Source organism: Colossoma macropomum, unplaced genomic scaffold, assembly GCF_904425465.1.
Source record: "Colossoma macropomum unplaced genomic scaffold, Colossoma_macropomum, whole genome shotgun sequence".
NCBI classification, from domain to species: Eukaryota; Metazoa; Chordata; class Actinopteri; order Characiformes; family Serrasalmidae; genus Colossoma; species Colossoma macropomum.
The window spans coordinates 14,037,758-14,050,352 of NW_023494793.1; the positions used below are offsets into that span (position 1 = coordinate 14,037,758).

Here is a 12,595-nt window from a genome sequence, read left to right on the forward strand (position 1 = left end):
CAAGACAGACATTTAAAAAGGCAGGAAATATGCAATGAGATTAAACTCTGACCTCTGAATGCAGAAACCCTCGTTTAGGGTTTATAAATGGAGAAACTCCTCCTACTGTGCAAAATAATTCTGGGAAAAATCTTCACGCACAGGCATTGTACAGTCAGTGAGGGCCAAAGAAGGCCACCCAACCCAGTGGGAAAAAAATCTTTGAAGATTTTTTCAAAGAAAACAAAGCTAAAAGTTGACAAAGCTACCAAACAATAAAGTTTTTATAATCATTTGATCACATGAACTTCATAAGAACTTGATATGACTGTGTTATCACTGTATAAAACAATCAGGTTCACCTTATCTCTCATAAAAATGATGGTTCTTGAATGGTTCTTGGCTTGGATCCACAATTCTAAGGGAAATCTTTAACTGATAAAGAATCTTTCCATTATATGGAAGTACAAAAATGGTTCTTTAAAGAACCATCCATTGAAAGCTGCTTTAAAGGGCACATACCTTACATTTTTCTTGTATTTCTTTCCAGGTCCACGTATGACGTTTGTGTGGTTTTATGTATGTAAAGCAGACCTTTTTCAAACTTCTCTTCATCCCTTAGGATTATACAGGCTGGTTTTGTTACAGTACCGTTACTGTAACTTTCCAGACTGAAGCAATCCTAAAAACTTCTGCATTTATGGTTGGGGCTAAACTGCTGGAGGCTGAATAGGTGGATATACGTAAATGTGTTTGTTTTTTTCAAAACAGGCTGCAGCTTAAGTTCTGTATACAGACTGCAGAGTGAAGAGTATGTTTTGAAAATGTAACAATGTTTACATACAACGTCAATTTCTTTTATTCCAAAAAAGCAAAGAAAATATGAATTTTCCATGATATAGACCCTTTAAGACACCAAAGATTTTCTCTGTGGCAGGGTGCCCAAACTTTTTGTGTCTTGGTCTGAGGGTTGCGGGGGAGATCATGATGTTTATGGTGGGCCAAAGGCCAAAAAAGACAAAACTGTGTTTTTCTAAAAATGTATTTTATAACTTTAATTATATTTCACAACATATTTACTTTGCTAAAATTCTTGAAAACAAATTAAAACTAATTAAAATAAAATGAATTAGGAATGTAATAAGTTATGTATACAATATAAATATGTTTGTTCTTGGTGGGTCAAATCAAACACGCTACAATGTTAGAAATATGTTCCCTCAAAGGTACAACAGTGGTTTTAAGGTCCATTTGTGAACCTTAAATACGTTTTTCCAGGTGAAAAGCACATATTTGCACCTTTTCATAACCGAATGTTTTAAAACAGAAGAGTAAAAAAAAAAGCCTGGAGACAAGACGGGGTGTGTGGAGTCAATACAACTTAGAAAGTATAATTTCAACGGATTACAATTATGTTCCCTGGTAAAAGGGAACATAATTGACAACTAGAGTACCACCCTAGTGACAAGAGGGGAACTGCCCCAGTCACAGTTTCGTACCTTTTTTCTGAGAGTGTAACAGGCCACTCTTGGGCAACCTCGTTCTATGGCATCGCTCCAAAGAACCCTTCTGGTACCCTTATTTTCAATTTTTTAATTTTTTTCATTTCTGCATAATTCAGTGGTTGAGATGTAAGCAAAGACACATCAATCTACTTCAGAGATTCATTGTAGAGAAACTTACTGACTCAAATGTCTTTACAGTTGTGGTGATAGGAAACAGGGGTCTCAATGTTTATGACAAATATAGCCATTTTAGTGACTATATATATATATATATACACACACACACACACATTTTAGAAAAACTAAACTAAAGTTTTGGTGGGGGTGTTTTAAGAGGTGGACATCTGGTTCCTATCACCACCACTGTGAACGATTCTGACTCAGTAAGTTTCTCCAGAACTGAGCACTTTACTTCTAATCACTCCGAATGACTGTTTACATCTTGAATAAATAATTATGCAGACATTCTGAAAAATCAGTGGAGTTCAATGCTTCAGCACACATCTGAGATGCTAGTGCCCCTTTTCAGCAAATCAAAGCTCTCTCAATACGCAAATCACTGCAGTAAACCATATGACTAAACCACGTCACAGGACATTTGCCATGAAAAGCAGAACAACTCTTCTGAAACTTCAAATTTCAGCCTCTTTTTCTTCTAAGACTGACATACTGATCTTCCACAGAAAGTCAAACTGGTACATTAGAAGTAGGTTAGACTACTGTACTGATATGAAACAACCCAATCACAGTGAAACTGGAAGACAAGTTATAAAGTGCTAAGTGTATGTAGCTCTATCATAGAGAAAAGTGAACTCACCAGTATATATAAAAACTCTCTGGTGTGTGTAATGGCACTGCCATGCACAGAGTCCTTAGGAGAAACTCCAGGGTGCTGTCTGCCTCAGAGCTGCCTGTAAGTCCAACCTGCTTAAGCCTTCTGTTTTTCTCCCTCTCTCTGATCTCACTGTCTGGCTGCTCTCTCTCCCTCTCTCTCTCTGCTCTATCTCTCTCTGTCTCTCACTCTCACTCTCTCCGACTACTTAACCTCTATTCACTCCCCTGATAGAGTAACTTTTTCTCGATCTTCTCTCAAACCCCTCCCATTTTGCTCCGCCTGGCAAGGACTTCCCAGTTGTCATGGGTTGCCACGGTAACAGCCACATTCACTCTTGGCTGGCCCGCCACTTTGCCAAGGAGAGTTTGAATAGGCGGCGAGCCCTTTGTGTTAATAAGGTGACATTTCACAGCACAGGGTTAAAGGCAAGGGAAGTCAAATACAGACCTACCTCCACCCTCCTAACCTAGCCTCAGCCTTCTGCCTCTCTTCTTTTTCTCTTAGTTGTGACTACAGGGGCCAAATGCTGCTCCGAATGACTCAGCGAAAGACTGACATCATGCTGGAGCATTTCTTCTGTTATGGTTCAAAACATTAGTCTTGTTCTCCTAAATCCCCTCCTCAATGTACAGCTACACACTGCTGTCAGCTCTATACTTATACAAAAGCCACGCACAGAGCCAGAGATTAGGACGTTCTGCAAGTAAGGGCTTCACTCATGAAGGAGTTGCATGTTACAGGGCCATTAAAGCTTTATACAATGGATCGGCAATCCCTTCTGTGGCCATTAGCCTTACCCAGCCTAGCATGACTATACATGTTCAATCTCATCGGCTAATTTAGATACAGGGCACTACAGAGCACTTTCAGGTAGACGTTAAAGTAACAGTACCCTAGTTTCCTAGATTGGTTGATCAGCCAAGACATGCTTGGAGTCCAAACATTACTTCTTTAGTTAATAACTAGAGCTAGGAGGATAACACGACTAACAAACCCTACAATTCAATAGTCACCCAAATAGCCCAAATTGTCCATTTTGAAATCTTCTCTCAAACAGCATCCAGGCCTTCATTAAGGTCATGTAAGACTAGCCAATGTGGTTTAGAGCAAAACCTCATTTACTGTTAGCTAGAGGAATTTAGCCATTTTAGACAACACCAGGGCTGGTTTTCATAAAGCAGGACTGATTTATAAATGGTGATTTATAATTTTATAAACTGGTTTATAAATACATACCCCGTTGAAGGGACTGACCACAGTTTTGTTCATTTTATAGCTCAGAGTAAGTAATATGGAGGGCCCAAACCACATTGAGTCTACGCGACTTTAATGAAGGCCTGAATGTGGTTTGAGTGGACTGAAAGAAAATTTGGGAAAGTTTTTTTTAGGGGTGGGTCCCAATTTTCTCCTAAATTCCGAATCTTCAATTCCCCTCACTAGTTAGGACCCCCCCCCCAATCACACTACCATTCTCAGTAGATTGTGAGGCCAATGCTTAGACAGTTGCACCACTCGGGAGCCTGGGAATGTATATTTAAAGAAAAAGTTGAAAGAAAAGAAAGAAATTGGGCTATTTGGGTGACTATTGAGTTCTCCTGTTTGTTAGCAATGTTAGCTTCTACAGTTCTAAACTAAAGAAGCAAATTTTACACTCCAGAGATGCCTCAGCTGATCGACTACATCCGCAATAAATGGAGAATTGAGTACATCTGATTTTTCAACAAACCATTCCTTTATTAGCAAAATGCTAGCAATGCTACATATTGCAGTTATGATAGGCCTTGACATTTACAAAGCTCAGGCTGCTTTGTTTTGTCCAAAATCGTTTACATTTCTTGGATTACATGAGTAGCTGTACTGTACTGTAACTTCAAGGCCTATCTTTTGCTGTGAAGGGCTTATTGGTGGGTAGAGATGCAACTGCTTGCTACTAGCATTTAGCAAGATAAACAGTTGCTTGTTTCCCATCAGACAGTGCATGGGCCAGAGGTAGTTTAAATTCTCTATCAGAGATGAGATTGTGAGAGCTGTGGCAATTTTAGCATGCAGTTTACACCAGACATTCTGTGCACTTCTGGGGGCGGAGTGCCTGAGCCTGAAACTTACTGAAATACAATGAAAAACTCCCTTCCACAGCGCATAAATCACACCTCAAACCATAGCATCCGCCACCCCAGCCTCTATTAGCAAATCACCAGCTATTTTTCACAGACATCTGAAACACTCATGTTTTGAATGTGATATTGATGAATAGTTGACTACTTTTTTGAACGACTTCTCAACTTGTAAAAATGAATAGTTGTGCAACTCCCAGTTAGACATTGATTGACATTGGTTAGAAGGCTCAGCTGCGTATTGTGCCCTTCTCAAACATCAGTATCACAATAAATGGCCAGGACCCACCAGCAGGTTCAAAATCAATAACTTAAGAATAACTCAGCTAGTTTACATTGTTACATAGTTGTCCATGTAGTTACTGAATAATAAGCCTTAGTATGTAAGAAGTCTGTGATTTTGAACTGATTAACAAACATTTTTTTGTGCAACTCTTGCTTATGAGTATCATAGCAGTTACTCAATAATTCATAGTGTTAACTGGATCATAGTGTTTTAGAGGTCAAAAAGACACGAAGAAATCACCGCTTGGTTCAACTGCCTCACTTTTGTAATGAGATCACATTATATTTCATACTGAAACTGAGAAGACTCCACTAGGCTGCAGCCCTAGCTGGACCAGGTCCTAGTTGGCTGTACATAGTCAGTAGATAAGCAGCTTTGATAACGTTGCTGGCATACATACATGAAATTAACTCCCAGCCAAACAAGCAAGTCCGGAGGAAAGAAGGAAGAGGGCCATGCAGGGGAACTCAAACTCAACCTCTGGACCAGGAAGACCTGTGTTCATTTTGGAATTCCATTTCAGTGCTCTTAACTCAGTTTGGCGGTTCATTTTCTGGACTTTATGCAGTGAGCTGGCAACCACAAGACTAAGCAGTGATGTTCTACAATTAGGTCAGTTTACCAACACAACATATGTGTAGTCAGATCTGAATTACCCAAAAAAATGTGTCCTCAATACTCCATTTGTTTGAAGCGATGTACACTTACTGGCATCTTATATGGGACAAAAGTTAATAAAATTGTTGATAAAAGTCTCTTACAGTCCGTCTGTCTGCAAGCAGACTAATAATATAATCATTATCTGTTTTTTATCTGAATTCTGCAGGTACCTGATTGTTCAAGTGGTCATGTAAACAGCACTCAACATGTCAGATCAAAGTCGTTATCAGATTTCAAATAACCGGGATGTTCTGTGCATGTACAGCGATCAGCCATGAGATCAAAACCTCCTCCTTGTTTCTACACTCATCGTCCATTTTATCAGCTCCACTTACCTTTGTAGTTCTACAATTACAGACCATCTGTTGCTCTGCATACTTTGTTAGCCCACTTTCACCCTGTTCCTTAAAGGTCAGGACCACCACAGATCAGGTATTAATTGGGCGGTGGATCATTCTCAGCACTGCAGTGACACTGACTTGATGGTGGTGTGTTAGTGTGTGTTGTGCTTGTATGAGTGGATCAGACACAGCAGTACTGCAGGAGTTTTTAAACACTGTGTCCACTCACTGTCCACTCTATTAGACACTCCTACCTTGTCGGTCCACCTTGTAGATGTAAAGTCAGAGACGATAGCTCATCTATTGCTGCACAGTTTGTGTTGGTCATCTTCTAGTCCTTCATCAGTGGTCACAGGACGCTGCCCACAGGACGCTGTTGGCTGGATATTTTTGGTTGATGGACTAATCTCAGTCCAGCAGTGACACTGAGGTGTTTAAAAACTCCAGCAGCACTGCTGTGTCTGATCCACTCAGACCAGCGCAACACACACTAACACAGCACCACCACATCAGTGTTACTGCAGTGCTGAGAATGATCCACCACCCAAATAGTACCTGCACTGTGAGGGTCCTGTGGGGGTCCTGACCATTGAAGAACAGGATGAAAGGGGGCTAACAAAGTATGCAGACAAACAGATGGACTACAGTCTGTAACTGTAGAACTACAAAGTGCACCTATATAGTAAGTGGAGCTGATAAAATGGACAAAAAATGTAGATACAAGAAGATCGATGGAAAGTCATATGCTAAAGTTTTACATGTTTTGTTGTTTGTCTATGTGAAAATAAGTACACATCCACTGCAGGGAACAAGCTTGAATATGATGTTTTTGGCCTTCAGTGCACAATTTCTATTAGACATTAACCGTGTATTAAAATGTGCATTATAGTGTTCTCTGTAGAGGATGTGTTCACTTATTTTCACGTAGAAGCTCACAAAACATTCCATTTGACTGGGGGATGTTCAGACTTTTGCATACAACCAACCGTACATGCCGTTCAAAGGGCTGGAATTTGTATAAACAGCTCGGAGGAGGGGCGCATGTTCAGAGTGCATCATTTCAACAGCCACGGCTCATTGAAAACCCGGCTTTCCAGTTTACCCAAAGAATTTGATGAGAAAAAATTTGAAAACAAACCAGAGCCTGTGATGAAGTGAACAGGATTCTTTCTATTTTAGGCCGCAGGGGTTGTTCCTGCTGTTGCTAGGATACGGGCCTACCAACACAGGTGAAACTCAGGCAGAGTCGCCATGTAGACGATACGTGAGAAAAGAGGTTACGTAACCGAGAGTTCAAGTGGCTTCAGTCTGCATTCAGATGAACACAAATGCATCTGCACGGGTAGCAAACGTGGCATGTGTGTGTGTGATGAGGTGTGTGTTGACACACACAGTGTACACGCCTGATTACTTATTGACTCTTGTCCTCCAGCTTTAACTGCGTGCACACAAAGTTTTGCTAGCGTTTCAGGCTGTAGAGCTGAGAGTCAGCAGCTTTTTAATAATTCAGTGGTTTGGATGGAGAGCAAAGCAGGCTAGCGTGGTGTACCCTGATACTGTGTGTGTGGGGGGGGGGTTATTGTAGGGTGAAAGGGGTGTTTTTGTTAAACTGCTCGGAGTTTATATGAAAAGAGAGAAGAGAAGAGGAGAAGAGAAGAGGGAGATGAAGTGGCATGAAGACGAGAGAATAGGAAAATTGCATAGAAAAGAGGAAGGGAGAAGTTAAAAGAGCAATAGAGAGGAGAGGAGAGAACAGAAGAGACAAAAAAGAAGAGCTCAGAAGAACAGAAGAGCAGGAGGGAAGAGACAAATAGAATTCAAAGGAAGAGAGGAAAACGAAGAGCTCAGAGGGATAGAAAGGGTTAGAAAAGAAGTGAAGAGAAAAGTGATAAAAGAGAAAACAGCTCAGGAGGAGAGAAGAGAAAAGAAGAAGAGAGAAGAGATGAGAGAAAAGAGCTCAAAGAGAAAAGCTGAAGAGAAGAGATGAAGAATAGAGAATAGAATAGACGTGACAAAAGAAAAAAGAAGGAAACAGAAGAGCTCAGGAGAGAAAAGAAGGGAAAAGCAGAGGACGGAGGAGAGAAATAAAACATAAAAGAAAAGAGGAGAAAGGAGATAGACAAAAAGGTAAGATGAGTTCAGAAGGAGAGAAGAGTATAGAAGAGAAGAAGGTGACAAAGAGAGGAAAATGAAAAGCTCAGAAGAAGAGTAGTGAGAAAAAGGGACAAAAAAGTAAAAAAGAAGAAAAGAAAGAAAGGGAAAGAAGAGAAGACAGCAGAGAAAAGCAGAAGAGAAGAAAAAAGAGCAGAAGAAGAGAAGAAAAGAGAAAATAGAAGAAGATAAGAGAGCAAAAGAGAAGAGAAGAGAACAAAGGAGAAGAGAAGAGAAGAGAGGATAGCAAAAGAGAAGAGAGAAGAGAACAAAATAAAAGAGAAGAACAGAGAAAGAGAGGAGAACAAAGGAGGAGAGAAGAGAATAGAGGAGGAGAGAAGAGGGTTATTATGAATCATGTTAGGGTGGACAGACGGTTGCGTGTGTGGGAGTAGGAGAGAAGAGAGGAATGAATGACGACAGGAGAGCAGGGGAGCAGAGAGAGGAGGAGGAGGAGAGAGGGATGAGTGAAGGAGAGGAGAGAGGGATGAGTGAAGGAGAGGACAGCTTTAGTGAGGTAAGCTGGAGCTCATCCAGTCTCAGTCTCCTGCTGGGAGCAGATCATCCTGCCTGTCAGTCCCAGCAGCGCTGAACTGAGAGAACTCCTCATACAAACACTCATACACGCCCCTCCTCTCCTGCAGCGCTTCAGCTGTGTTAAAGCAGCAGTTCAGTCCCAAAGCTAATGATGTTCAAAATAAATCTAACTGAGTGACACGTGTAGGTTCACTGGTCATTTTGGATAGTAAATAAAATGGCTATATTTGTGTTGTAGACACCACAATCCCTGGTTCCCATCACTGCCATTGTAAAGATAAATGAGTAAGTTTCTCTACAATGAACTATTTCATATCCAACCACTACGAATGGTTTTGTACATTGTCAATTAATAATAAAAAACCATTTGCCCTTCAGATGAGAATGAAGTTGAGGTTGTTTTTGGTAAAAAAGGGCCATTGATTTACAGGAAAAGGACAAAATGCTCAGCATAAAGTACAAAATCATCCAGATTATCATTATTGTCTGGGATTCAACACAATCACCTAGACGTTATTTGAGAAAACCAGACAAAAACTGCTAAGAATTACATCACTGCTAAAATATCACCACAACAGTCCCAGTCTGCTTTGATTGACAGTGAGCCACTGCCCACAAGGGAGCAACACTATGGGCATGGCCCAGCGTTACGTAAGAATGAGTTTGGTTAACCACTCTGGCAAATATTTACTTTTAACAGCGTGGTGCTTAGGCTGTTATAATTCCATATAAAATACAGTGCAGACAAAAGATACCAGGACAAAATGTTTTGTGAATAGCTCAAACGTTCCATTGGTCATTTTTTGTTAACCCTGTAAACTGCAAGGGCTCCTGGCCCTACATAACTTACATTTTACCTTCAAAATTACTATATAAGTGACTTCAGAGTAACGTTATAAATCCAACCTTCGGTGACAAGAGACAAGACTGGGATGTGCAACTACTGCCATATATAACAGAGCAGAGATGTTTCAGGACCCAGACTCACTGTGGTTCTACATCACATGGAACACAATGCAACTAGTCAGTGAAACAATAGCACTCTTACAGCACAGCATTTGGGGCTGGTGTCCCAGTGGACAAGCTAATAATCTAAAAACGCAGTGCTTGGAATCCAGAGAATCAGGCTGAGCAATCAGCAACTTTCATACACAACAGTTCAGGTGAACGAATGCAAAACCTGCTAATCAATACTGGAGCTGTCTCCATTACTGTGGCAGAGGGAAAGGAAAGAGGTGTGTTTTTAGCGCAAGTATTTCTAAAGGAATTAAGACATTCTTCTTTGTATTAAGATGTGTTTAACCACCAAAACTGGAGATGTAAACTATGAAAAAACCAAAACAAACTAGTTTGATTACCAAAACAGAAAATAAAGACCACCAAAACAGCCAAAACAAGCTAGATTAACAAGGCAGAAGAAACTACCAAATCAGTTAAAACGAACTAGTTTAATCGCCAAAACAGAAGATACAGACCACTAAAACAAATTAAAACAGAAGATAAAGACAACCAAAACAGCTGAACTAGTTTAACCATCAAAACAGAAGACGAAGACCACCAAAATAGCCAAAGCAAACTTGTTTAACCACCAAAACAGAACTAGTTCAACCACAAAAAAGATGACCAATAAATAGTTTAACAGATCAGATCATTTGCACTACCAAATAATACTAGTTTAATAACCAAAATAGATAAAGACCACCAAAACAAGCTAGTTTAACCACCAACACGGGGGATACCAAAACAGTCCAAACAAACTATCTGAATCACCAAAAAAGTAGATACAGACCATCAAAACAGCCAAAACTAGTTTAATCACCAAAACAGAAGATATTGACTACCAAAACAGCCAAAACAAACTTGTTTCACCACCAGAACAGAAGATACAGACCATCAAAGCAACCAAAACAAAATAGTTTAATCACCAAAACAGAAGATATTGACCACCAAAACAGCTGAAACTAACTTGTTTCACCACCAGAACAGAAGATACAGACCATCAAAACAGCCAAAACAAACTAGTTTAATCACCAGAACAGAAGATATAGACCACCAGAACAGAAGATATTGACCACCAAAACAGCCAAAACAAACTAGTTTCACCACCAGAACAGAAGATATTGACCACCGAAACAGCCAAAACAAACTAGTTTCACCACCAGAACAGAAGATATAGACTACCAGAACAGCCAAAACAAACTAGTTTCACCACCAGAACAGAAGATATAGACCACCAGAACAGAAGATATAGACCACCAAAACAGCCAAAACAAACTAGTTTCACCACCAGAACAGAAGATATTGACCACCAAAGCAGCCAAACAAACTAGTTTCACCACTGAAACTGAAACAGAGATATGGTCATTAGGAGACATGTGTTAGCCATTAGACAACAAATGTGAATGCTCAGTTTAAGTATGTGATCTGGATAAAAGTGAGGTGAGAGAAACTGGTACTTACTATGAGATGGAGCTGTTGTGGAATGGGAGAATGAGAGAGGGAGAGAAAGTGCTGTGTTTTGGGTAGGGGGCGTCTACTTTGATTCTGTGACTCAGCCCGTGTGTGTGTGTGTGTGTGTGTGTGTGTGTGTGTGTGTGTGTCCATTTCAGCCTGTCTGTTGTGCGCTACTCCAAACCAGAAACACACACCTCTCAGAGCCTAACGAGTCGGGGGATCTGTAATAGTTTCCATCCGTCACACACATAGACACACATACACACTCACACACACACACAGCTGGAAATAATAGAAAGTCCGGAGAGTTCTCAGAGGCAACGCCCTCCTGTGTTTTAGAGTCAGGAGAACAAATGAAAACATTTCCCCTCACTGTTTGAAACCTAGAGCGCGTGTTTGATCTAGTGCTGGGAGTAAACCTCGCCACTGTGCAGGCAAGGCCTTTCAGAAGGGTATACAAACACAGATTTCTCATGGCTAGATCCACCTCAACCACGAATTCAGAAGAACACCTGACTGACTATCAGATTTTCTTCACACTTTCAGCATAATGACAAATAAGGACAGTGCTCAGTAGACAGTATGTACAATGTAAGCTCATATCTTCATTAGTTTCATTAGAGGGCTTCATTTTTGTCTTCAAAACCAAGGGCTGTGATAACACTGAACATTCAATTTACTATCTAAAATGACCAAACAAATAACAATATCTTGGGTATTGGTGACCTTTTCATAACAACATATAATTCATAATAACTTCCTGTGAGGAAGCCTTTTGAACTATTGATGCTAGATGTGTGTAATTGGGTAGTTCAGTGGTCAAAGGTTTTGGTGGTTAAACTAGTTTGTTTTGGCTGTTTTGGTGGTCTTTATCCTCTGTTTTGGTGATTAAACTAGTTTGTATGGACTGTTTTGTAGTCCAAATCTTTTGTTTTGGTGGTTAAACTAGTTTGTATGGACTGTTTTGTAGTCCAAATCTTCTTTTTTGGTGGTTAAACTGGTTTGTTTTGTATATTTTATCAGTCATCTTTTTTGTGGTTAAACTAAGTTGTTTTGATGGTCTGTATCTTCCTTTTTGGTGAATAAACTAGTTTGGTTTGGCTGTTTTGGTTGTCCAAATCGTCTGTTTTGGTGGTTAAACTAGTTTGTTTTGGCTGTTTTGGTAGTTTTTACATTTTGTTTTGGTAATTAAACTTGTGTGTTTTGACTGTTTCGGTGGTCTGTATCTTCTAGTAATCAAATGAGTTTGTTTGAACTGTTTTGGTGGTCTTCATATTTATCTTATTCCCATAAAAGTCTTTATAAAAAAGATTTTGCAAAGGAAAGCAACACTTTTGCAAGAGAATGCAAACATTTTTGCAAAGAAACACAAAACCATTGTAAGGGAACACAAAAATTTGCAAGGGAATGCGAATATATTGCAATGTTTTCTGCGATGGCACTTTAGGGGCCATATATAATGTAAAGGTTCTATATCAGTTATAGTTTTTGCTACAATCATATGTCCAATAACCATTTGAAAACCTTTATAGTGAAGGGCCTAAAAGTGTACAATCAAGGAGTGGAGATATTGGTTGCAATCAAATAGTGTTAAAGTCTGAGTGATTTTATGATGAAAGACACACACATACAGCTGGAACGAATCGCACAACCTCTCCTTCACATTTTCCATGGCCAGGTCCAGCTCCAAGCTGGCACTGTGGTTTAGTGGCCCCTTATGCTCAATCAAAGAG

At 39.9% G+C, this 12,595-nt stretch overlaps 1 protein-coding gene across 4 annotated transcripts in view; it reads right to left on the reverse strand.

The window, feature by feature from the left end:
- Window positions 1–12,595, reverse strand: part of sorbs3 (sorbin and SH3 domain containing 3) — an 87,565-nt gene that overhangs the window by 71,916 nt on the left and 3,054 nt on the right. Inside the window, exon 1 of one of the 4 annotated variants that reach the window (XM_036578564.1) lies at window positions 2,302–3,860. The exons of the other annotated variants lie outside the window; for them this stretch is intronic. The gene's annotated coding sequence lies outside the window, so the exon portion shown is untranslated. Of the gene's footprint in view, window positions 1–2,301; window positions 3,861–12,595 lie in introns of those variants that run through there. 4 annotated transcript variants of the gene reach the window in all.